This window comes from Malus sylvestris, chromosome 4 (assembly GCF_916048215.2).
Source record: "Malus sylvestris chromosome 4, drMalSylv7.2, whole genome shotgun sequence".
NCBI classification, from domain to species: domain Eukaryota; kingdom Viridiplantae; phylum Streptophyta; class Magnoliopsida; order Rosales; family Rosaceae; genus Malus; species Malus sylvestris.
In genome coordinates, this window is record NC_062263.1 from 4608247 (window position 1) to 4618240 (window position 9994).

The following is a 9994-nucleotide window of genomic DNA, read 5'->3' on the forward strand; positions in this document are numbered from 1 at the left end:
GGTGCCTCTTCAATTTATGAACGAATGGTTTGTGCTGCCTCTCCTTTTAAAGGAGTGTCAATTGTGTTCGACATGCACAATTTGAAGATTGCCTGCCCGTGAAAAATCATCTCTGCTACTTTTTACTTCATCCAACCTTTTTCTTCTAGTATTTTTTTTTTGAAAATGACTTCCCCGTTTAACATTTGCTTAGATTTGAGTCTCAGCAGTGACACAGGTGCACCGCGTCAGGGTAATGTATGGCGCCCGTCTTTTTTTTCTTCTAATGGCCATCTTACAGTTGAGGACTCTGTGATGAGGGATGCAACCACGGCTACGGTTGTAGCTAGAAACCTCATCACTCCTAAAGATAATAGGATACTTTCACGACGGTCCGATGAGTTAGCTGTTCAAGAGTCCCAGGCTCTCAGTGTCCAGTGTGCGAACTCTGTTTCCAACATGGGCCAACGCTTACTTGCTCGAACTCGCCAGGTTGAATCATTGACAGCCGAGGTGGCGGCTCTTAGTCAAGAGATTAGGCAGCTCAAGCGTGAGAATAGAGAGTTGCATGTGCTTGCAAATAGTTATTCGACGAGCATGAAGAGGAAGCTTGATCAGCTGACGGACTCCGAAGGTCGAATTCAAAGTGACCATATGAAGTTTGTGGATGTATTCCGGAGGCACTTTTTGCCTTCGTCATCTGGAATTCGACCAAGTATTGAGGCTCCGAATAAGCTATCTTCAGTGCCTCCCTCCTTTAGGGTTCCACCGAGTACCAAGGCTCCAAGTACTGAGGCTTCACACAAGTGACATTCGTGAAGGCTTTTTCTACTTTCTTTCTCTTTCTTCTTTTTTTTTTTTTTTTTTTTTTTTTTTTTTTTTTTTTTTTGTAATTTCTCGGAGATATTAATGGACATGCCTTATTTTATTCCGTGTGTTGTGTTGAAACGCAAATAAAACGTACATCTAACTAAGGTATGTTACTTCCCTATGCACCCACTTCCTTTTAGATGGTGACTAGTGCACCCATTTCTTTTTAGATGGTGACTGGAAGCATCATTTTGTCATCACCACCCATTTCCTTTTCCATTATTGACTTGCGAATAGTAATACACACTCGTGAGTGGCTTGACGATAGCACAGTTGGTTTTTTTTTTTTTTTTTTTTTTTTGCCTTCCTCACTGCATTGCGCTCTTCTCGCATGCGGACCATCTTTTCACTTGCACAATCACCTTATCACAATCTTCATTGGATGCGGATTGCTTTTTTACACAGTCACTGTATCGCATGCGGATCACTGTTTGCACAGTCACTGCACTACATGCAAACCGGTTTTATTTGCAGCCTGTTGAGACCAATATATATATACACACGCATTCATACACACATGCATACATACATAGGGCATTGCGTAGTCTTTACATAGACACTGTACCAGCTTACTGCCCTGAATCTTAAATGCACTCTCCTGTTTCTTTGCTGCGACGTGCTCTTCTCGTCTGCCGTGTGGTGAGCTCGGTGTTGGACAAAAAGTGGTGCAGCTTCTTCAACCCCATCACCCTGCAGTCGGTCACGTCTATGTTCATCGTGTTCATCCGAAGTCTTCACTGCGGCAGAGGAAAAGCTCACCATCATCAAAATTAGGGCAGCAACAACAAACTTCATTATCCTGCAAGCTTCAGGGAGAGTTGCATGAGAGTATGAAGACGGAAGGATGAAGGACTGCAGCATGGTTGCTACAACCGCTCGGGCTTCCGTTTATCGTCCTCGACGGCGCTGCAAATGTTTCCACCAATGGAGAAGAGGAAGGAGGGCGCTGCCTTCACTCTGTGAGGTATGTTTTATTGCTGAGGACGGTTTGCCGCATATGTAAATATATATATATTTTTTTTATTTTTTATATAGTGCTCTGTCAGGCTGAGGTTGCTAAACCGGCGAAGAACCTAGGAAGGCATCAAAAGTCTGCTCTGCTTGACTCGGTCAGAGAAAGTGAATGCGAGTGCAGGTTCGAATGACAAGGCCGAGTTGCTTTCCCCGTCTTCAACCGCTGCAGCTTCATTCTTGTTGCTACAGGTTCGTCTTTGTTGTGGCTTGGAGAGAGAGACGTCGCTGCAAAGGAGAGAGAGAGAAACACCACATCTGGATTCAGATTTTGTGCATCTGCAGGTCTTCCTTTCGTTTGTGGGTGACTGTGCAACTTTTATGAGAGGAAGAAGAAGAGTCAACGGAAAAGAAGGTGTTTGCGGACGAGGTCGCGTGGCTGACTTGGAGGTCCACTTGCTTCGGGTGTGCGCACCATGTGTTGCAGGTGGGGTTTTGCTGTGTAATGCCTTTTGGTCACAGTTTTCCCTTGGTGGTGACGTTGGCGTAGTGCTCACCTTTGTAATATGGCTTTGTAACCAAATCATTTCTTTAAAGAAATAAAATATTCATATCTTGAATTGCTATTTATTCTTCAAAGTGTTTGTGTTTTTGTTGGTGATGTGACTGTACTTGAAGTTTTGAAGTTTCAAGTTGCCTACGTACCCCCGGTTGATGAGGGATCAAGTCATAACGTAGTTCAAATGAACGATGATTTTTTTTTTTTTTTTTTTTTTTTTTTTTTTTTATAGTGATTTTGATGATGATTTTGCCGTACACAGTTTATGCTCTTACGGGCCAGGAGCCTTGTGCCGTGTGCAGTTTAGGCTCATGCAGGCTAGGAGTCTGGTCGTCGCCTTTTAGGGGTAGTAACGCTTCAAGAATCTGCCATTGATGGGACCGATCTTCAAGCCGTCCTCTGCCATGATTAAGTAGGCGCCGCTTATGTAGACCTCTTGTATTACGTACGGTCCATCCCACTTTGATGTGAACTTGCTTTTTGTCTTGTGAGTTTTGATGATAGGCCTTCGTAATGCAAGGACGAGATCTCCAGTTTGGAAAGACCTTGGGCGGACCTTCTTGTTGAATGCTTTGGATAGCCGTGCTTGGTAGCATTCCAGGTGTTGTTGAGCTTCGAGCCTTCTTTCGTCAAGTGATTCCAACTCTTGAAGGCGCAACTTTGCATTCTCTTCATCAGTCAAACCTTCTTGTATAGCCATCCTAAGTGAGGGGATTTGACTTTCTAGCGGTAAAACAGCTTCCACGCCATATACGAGAGAATAAGGGGTAGCTTGGGTAGGAGTCCTATGCGTCGTCCTATATGCCCAAAGTGCTTCGCTTATTCTTTCATGCCAGTCCCTCTTTGTTCGGCCGATCACCTTCTTTAAGAGGTTGCACAATGTTTTGTTGAATGCTTCCGCGAGACCGTTGGCCGGAGCATGATACATGGAAGACTTGTGCTGCTTGAACTTGTATTTCTCACAGAGCTCGTCTACAAGTCGGTTGGAGAACTGTTTTCCATTGTCCGTGATAATGTAACGAGGCACACCATATCTGTGGATGATATGTTCTTTGATGAAACGGACAACAGTTTCCTTTTTTACTTCCCTTAGGGGTATGGCTTCAGCCCACTTGGAAAAGTAATCTGTTGCAGCTAGGATGTAGGCTTCTCCTGCAGATGACTTTGGAGTAATTGGTCCCACGACGTCCAGTCCCCATGCATCGAATGGCCACGAAGCAGTTGTAGGGTGTAATGGTTCATGTGGTTGATGTATGAAGTTGGCGTGGAATTGGCAAGCTTGGCACCTTTTGGCATGTTCCAGGCAATCCTTCACCATACTTGGCCAGTAGTAACCCATTCTTTTGAGCTGGAAATGTAGCTTTGGTCCAGATTGATGCGCCCCGCACACGCCTGAGTGCGCTTCTTCCATGGCTTGATTGGCTTCTTCCTCACCTAGGCATCTCAGAAGTACTCCTTCGAAAGAGCGCCGGTAGAGTGTTTCTTTGTAGTAGAGGAAGCGAGGTGCTCGTCGACGTATTTCAGAGCGGTGTCTATGATCATTTGGAAGTTTTCCATACTCTAAGTAGTCAATCAATGGTTGTCTCCATTCTTCAACATCGACTGGAAGTACCGAGATGACATTTGTATCATCTAGTAGCATTTCGGTGGCGAGGGGGATGACCCATCTTTGGCAAACTGGCACGTCTGCCGCTTCGTCTTCTCCTAGTGTCATACTCGAGGCTAGGTTAGCGAGAGCGTCTGCCATTTGATTTTCTTTTCTCGGCACATGTTCTAGTGTTACGGCCTCGAACTTTTGTAGCAGCTGAGTTGCCAGTCGGAAGTACGGGACGAGATCGTCTTTTCTCACCTCATATTCAGTCAAGAGTTGACTAATTATGAGCTTGGAGTCGCCATATACCTCGAGGGTTGTGATTTCCATGTTGATCGCCATTTGGAGCCCGATGATTAGTGCTTGGTACTCAGCGACGTTGTTGGAGCACAATTCGCTTAGTTGGAATGAATAAGGTAGTATTTGCCTTTGTGGCGACATGAATACTACTCCTGCCCCCGCTCCGTCTGCTCGTGCAGATCCGTCGAAGAACATCGTCCATCTCGGGAATATGTCAATGTAGAATACCTCCTCGTCAGGCAAGTCGTCTGAGATTTTCCAATCGGCTGGGATTGGATGATCGGCAAGGAAGTCTGCTAATGCTTGTCCCTTGACGGCTTTAGCTGGGACGTAAATGATCTCGTATTGATTGAGAATCAACGCCCATTTAGCTAGTCGCCCTGTCAAAACTGGCTTGGACATGACGTATTTAACCGGGTCAGCTTTAGCAACCAAGTGGATGGTGTAAGCATGCATGTAATGTCTAAGCTTCTGGATGGCAAACACCAAGGCAAGGCACATTTTTTCTATTGGGGAGTAGTTCAACTCAGCGCCGGTGAGTGTTCGACTCAAGTAGTAAAGCGCTCCTTCTTTCTGGAATTCATTTTCCTGTGCCAAGAGTGCTCCCACTGAACTTTCCTGAGCGGCGATGTACAATATGAGTGGTTTCCCGGGCACAGGCGCCCCCAGGACAGGTGGACTTGATAAATATTTTTTTATGCTTTCAAAAGCGTTGTGGCACGCTTCGTCCCATACGAACGGGACATCCTTTTTCATGAGTCGACTAAACGGTTGACAACGCCCTGCAAGGTTGGAGATGAAGCGTCTGATGAAGGCTAGTCGTCCTTGTAGACTTTTCAGCTCGTGCAGGTTTCTTGGCTCGGGCATGTTTCGAATGGCCTTGATCTTTGATTGGTCCACTTCAATGCCACGGTGCTTGACAACGAAGCCGAGAAACTTTCCTGAGGTGACGCCAAATGCACATTTTAACGGGTTCATCTTGAGGTTGTATTTTCGCAGCCTTTCGAACACTACTCGCAAATCCTTCAAGTGATCTGATCTTTTCTTTGTTTTGACCACCACATCGTCTACATAACATTCTACGTTTTTGTGTAGCATGTCATTGAAGATTTTCTGCATTGCTCGCTGATATGTGGCTCCAGCGTTCTTTAGACCAAAGGGCATCACCTTGTAGCAGTAGATACCTTTTGGAGTGCGGAATGCTGTTAGTTCCTCATCTTCGAGAGCCATACGAATTTGATTGTATCCAGAAGAGCCGTCCATAAATGACAGTGCCTCATGGCCAGTGGTCGCGTCCACCATGATTTCGATGATCGGCAAGGGAAAGTCATCTTTCGGGCAAGCGTCATTGAGGTCCCGAAAGTCTACACAAACACGTATTTGTCCAGATTTCTTAAGGACGATGACGATGTTGGAGATCCACTTAGGGTATTGCACCTCTCGAATGAAGCCTGCTTCGATTAGCTTGTCAATCTCTACCTCAATTTGTGGAATGAGCTCGGATCGATAGCGCCTTTGAGTTTGCTTTATTGGTCTCGTTCCGGGCTTAACTGCAAGATGATGTACAGCGATGACAGGGTCAAGGCCGGGCATTTCCTTGTAAGTCCAAGCAAAGACGTCTTTGTACTCTGATAACAGTTGGTAATACTCGTCTACCTCGTCCGCACTTAGCAACGCACTCACGAAGATAGGTCTCTGTTCCTCTTTTGTGCCTAAGTTGAGTTCCTTGAGATCATCGACTGTGGATTGCCCCCCATCCTCCAGTTGTGGTGGCGCAGCAGTGACACCTTCTTCGGGGATCTCATCTTCTTCGCTTTCTTGGATCGTGATGTGGAAGACATCTTGGAATTCCTCTTCGGTGTCGTCCTCTTGGGCTGGTCGGCATGAAGATTGTCCAGTGTGGATGATGGTGCGCCTTCTTACTTTTAGTGGTCCATTTGTGTCCACCTCCAAGATTGCTTGGCGCTTCATCCTTGAAGGAATTGAGCTTCGAATATCACATTTTTCTGCTATCATGACGAGCTTTTCTTCCTTTGACGTGGTCTTCCTATTTCTAGAAAACTTCTTGTTGTCTTCAAGTCTTTCCAAAGCTGACTGACGAGGAAGAGAGCTAGTCGTGTTGCTTTGCTTCTTAGGTTTTGACAACCTTTCAAAAACAGAGCTTTGGGATGCTAGCATGTTAAGTCTCTTGAAGACGGAGGTTCGGTTTTGACCACCAATGCGGTTAAATGCTGACATTCTGGGTTTTGAACGATTCATCCTATCGAAGACTGACGTCCAAGGGGTGGATTTAGGCTCATCATGATCTTGTTCAATACTCACGCTGATGTGTTGAGTGCTAGCATTTTTCGCTTTGCTTGAAATCTTCACGGGTGCGTTTGGTGTGAAGCCTAGTCCAGCTTTGTTGTTATCAACTCCGTAACCGTGCTTCTTCAACTTCCTTTGAGTCTCGGTGAGGTCACGTTCTTTATTGTTAACGGTGTTTGAAACCTTCTTTCCATGATTCGAAGAAGAAGCAAAGTCGTAGCCAGCTTTCGACATGAGTTTATAGGCGTTTGGATCAAAACCTTCTTCGGTCCTCTGGGTTGGGAGAAAGCTTGGTTCCACCCCCTTTGGTAGAGCTTTTATGAAGCCTTGTGGTAGTCTTGCGACCTTAGTGCCGCCTAGCTGTGTCAGAGGTAAAACTGCATTCGTCTTGAGCAACTTTACATTATCCATATACCTCTGTGCATCGGCTTTGTTTGCTCCAGTTTCGAACGGGGATTGACCATTCTTTCTTCTCGACATCGGGATGTATCGGAAGACGGGTGTGTTTGGTCCATTTGAGGGCGTCTTACTCTCCTTTGTTGTTGCACGTTTAGCCGGCTCATTATCGTTCTTGCTTGAAGACGGCGTAACTTCTTCTTCTTGCTTCTTGGGCATGGCTTGTCGTTCCTGCTTTTTAGGTGTTGCTTTGCCCGTGGATTTGATCTCTTTTGGAAGAGCTTCGGGCACCATGTCTTCATCCATGTAGAACTTGGCGTCTGCGAAATGTGATTCGGCTTCAGTGAATGGTTTGGTGTCGCCATAGATCACCTTCACTCCTTCTCGGTAGAATTTTAAGCATTGGTGAAGGGTGGACGGTACTACTCCATTCGCATGGATCCAAGGCCTTCCTAAGAGTAAGCCGTAGGAAGTTCTTGCATCAATCACGTGGAATATCGTGCTCGACTTGAGTTCGCCAATAGTCATCTCCACTCGGATCATGCCCATCGCTCTTTGTCCTCCTTGATTAAAACCTTGGATTAGTAGACGACTTAGGGACAGTTCATCCGCCTTGATGCCGATTGTAATCATTGTCGACTTTGGCATGATGTTTATGGCTGATCCACCATCCACAAGCATGCGGTTGACTTTGTGCTCCTTTACATACCCAGAGACGAAGAGAGGACGGTTGTGAGGCTTGGATCCTAGCAGCAAGTCTTCGTCGGTGAAATGGATTGCGTCCTCTATGGCACAACATGTGGCACATTCATGTGGCCGAAGCTTCAAGTCTTCGTTCTTGCTTTCTTGCACTTCATGTTCATTGGGACTTTCCAAGGCCGCTGCTAATGCTATTCGCATCTTCTTTGGTAATCGTAGCGCTTCCTCAATGCTAAAGTGTGTTGGCAGACCTTCTTCGAGCGTGAGAGTTTTTTCTCCCTCAGTGGTGGTATCTTTGCTTTTTGAAGGTTCTTCCGTTTCTACTTCGACCATATGGCATGCAGCGATGGTGCACTGTTGGAAGAAGTCATTCGGGAAGTACTCGCGCAAGGAGACAGGAATGCGTGGCTCTTGCTCCACGGGTTCCCCAGCATACGTTGGCTTATCGACTTTTACGTTTCTTTTAGGCTTCCTACTGTTGCGGCGACGGTGTTTTCTCACTTGTTCCACCTTTGGTCTTGTGGCTTGTGGTTTTGGTTTCCTTGTTTTTTTGTAGGTCACCAATGTCCATCCTTCATCATCATCGGTATACGCATCTTGTTCGTTTGCCCCCGGCGATGGTTGTGTAGAAGGCGCCGTGTAGCTTGCACATTGATGGGAATGGTCGGGTGTCGTTTGGAGAGGCACGGGATCGAAGGATCCGAACGCCACCGTAGTAGTATGTGTTGCGGCTGTGTCCTCAAGGTCTAGCTCGATTCTCCCTTGTTGCGCTAGCTTCATAATGAGTTCTTTGAGGACGAAGCACTTGCCCACGTGATGGCTTACGATACGATGGTACTTGCAGTACCTAGGATCGTTCGTTCGATTCATTTCTTCAGGGCGCTTGCACTCTGGTAACTCAATTACCTTCTTTTCCAGCAAGTCATCTAACATTGCATCCACGTCTGAGTCAGGAAAAGGGTACGTCTTTTGCTCCAACTCTCTCAAGGTGTTTTTATACTTGTCTTGGGTGCGAGGAGGCTCACTTCTTTTTGTCTCCTTTGCCTTGGTCTTGGAGGAAATCTTGATAGGTGCAGAGGTGGTCTTGATAGGCGCGGATGGGGTTTTGATGGGGGTAGTGTTGACAGTAAAAGTTTCCTTTGCAGGCTTTTTTCCGGTCTTGTCCACACTCGGGGCGAACACCTTATCCTTCTTGAAGTGGGTGATCGGCTCATTCTTTCCGTGATTGGCGATACTCAGCTCCATGTCGTGGGAGCGCGTTGCCAGCTCCTCAAACGTTCTTGGTTTTATGCCTTGGAGAATGTAATGTAACCCCCAGTGCATGCCTTGAACACACATCTCAATGGCAGAGGTTTCAGAGAGCCGATCTTTGCAATCCAGACTTAATGAACGCCATCTATTGATGTAGTCGACGACGGGTTCCTCCTTCCACTGTTTCGTACTGGTCAGCTCCAGCATGCTTACGGTGCGGCGCGTGCTGTAGAAACGGTTGAGGAATTCCTTTTCTAGCTGATCCCAACTGCTGATAGACTCGGGCTCGAGGTCGGTGTACCAGTCAAAGGCGTTGCTTTTCAGCGAGCGCACGAACTGCTTGACGAGGTAGTCTCCCTCTGTTCCAGCATTGCTGCAGGTTTCAATGAAGTGGGCGATATGTTGCTTCGGGTTCCCCTTTCCATCGAACTGCATAAACTTTGGTGGTTGATAGCCCTTTGGCATCTTCAAAGCGTCAATCTTCTTGGAGTAGGGCTTTGAGTATAGTACGGAATCATGTGAGCTTCCTTCATACTGCGCCTTGATGGTGTTGGCGATCATCTCCTGCAGCTGCTGGATAGAGAGAGACCCCATGAGTGTCGCCGCTTGGTCTAGCTTCAGCGTCTCTTCGACGTTCTCCACTGGAGGTTCCTCATCCTCGTCGTTTTCCTTCTTTACCGGATTATCCCCTTGCCTGGCTTTCTCATCGGGCTTTGCATCTAGTTGGTTAACAAGTGCTGCGATTTGCAGGTCTTTTTCCTCCACAGTCCTTGTGAGCTTTGCGATTGCTTCGTTCATCTGAGCCAGCTGCTCCTCAATTGAAGTTGTTCCGGTAACCATGACTTGCATAGCTATGCCGCTGCTCGAGTCGGCATCGGAAAGTAAGGATTCAGAGTACTTCCTCTGGCTTTCCTCTCTTGGCGCCCTGAGCGAGGCCAGGGTGATCACCGGTTCGAACCTCGGGTGCTCTTGTGCCTTCGGCGGAGTTGATGAAGGGGCGGAAGAGGCGGCGGAAAGAGCTTTTGCCTTACTTCGAGTTATGATGCCTGAAGTGATGCCCCCTGTCGTGATGACGCTCTTGTTTCTTGCAT

At 46.8% G+C, this 9994-nt stretch overlaps 1 long non-coding RNA gene across 2 annotated transcripts; it reads left to right on the top strand.

Moving 5' to 3' along the window:
- Nucleotides 1–1441: 1441 nt before the first annotated feature.
- On the top strand, nucleotides 1442–2426 carry LOC126619325 (uncharacterized). Of its 2 annotated transcripts, none has more exons than XR_007622030.1 (2): nucleotides 1442–1813; nucleotides 1885–2426. It is a non-coding gene; the product is annotated as an uncharacterized LOC126619325 (long non-coding RNA). The 2 variants fall into 2 exon arrangements; XR_007622031.1 differs by having other exon boundaries at nucleotides 1896–2426.
- The last annotated feature ends 7568 nt before the right edge of the window (nucleotides 2427–9994 follow it).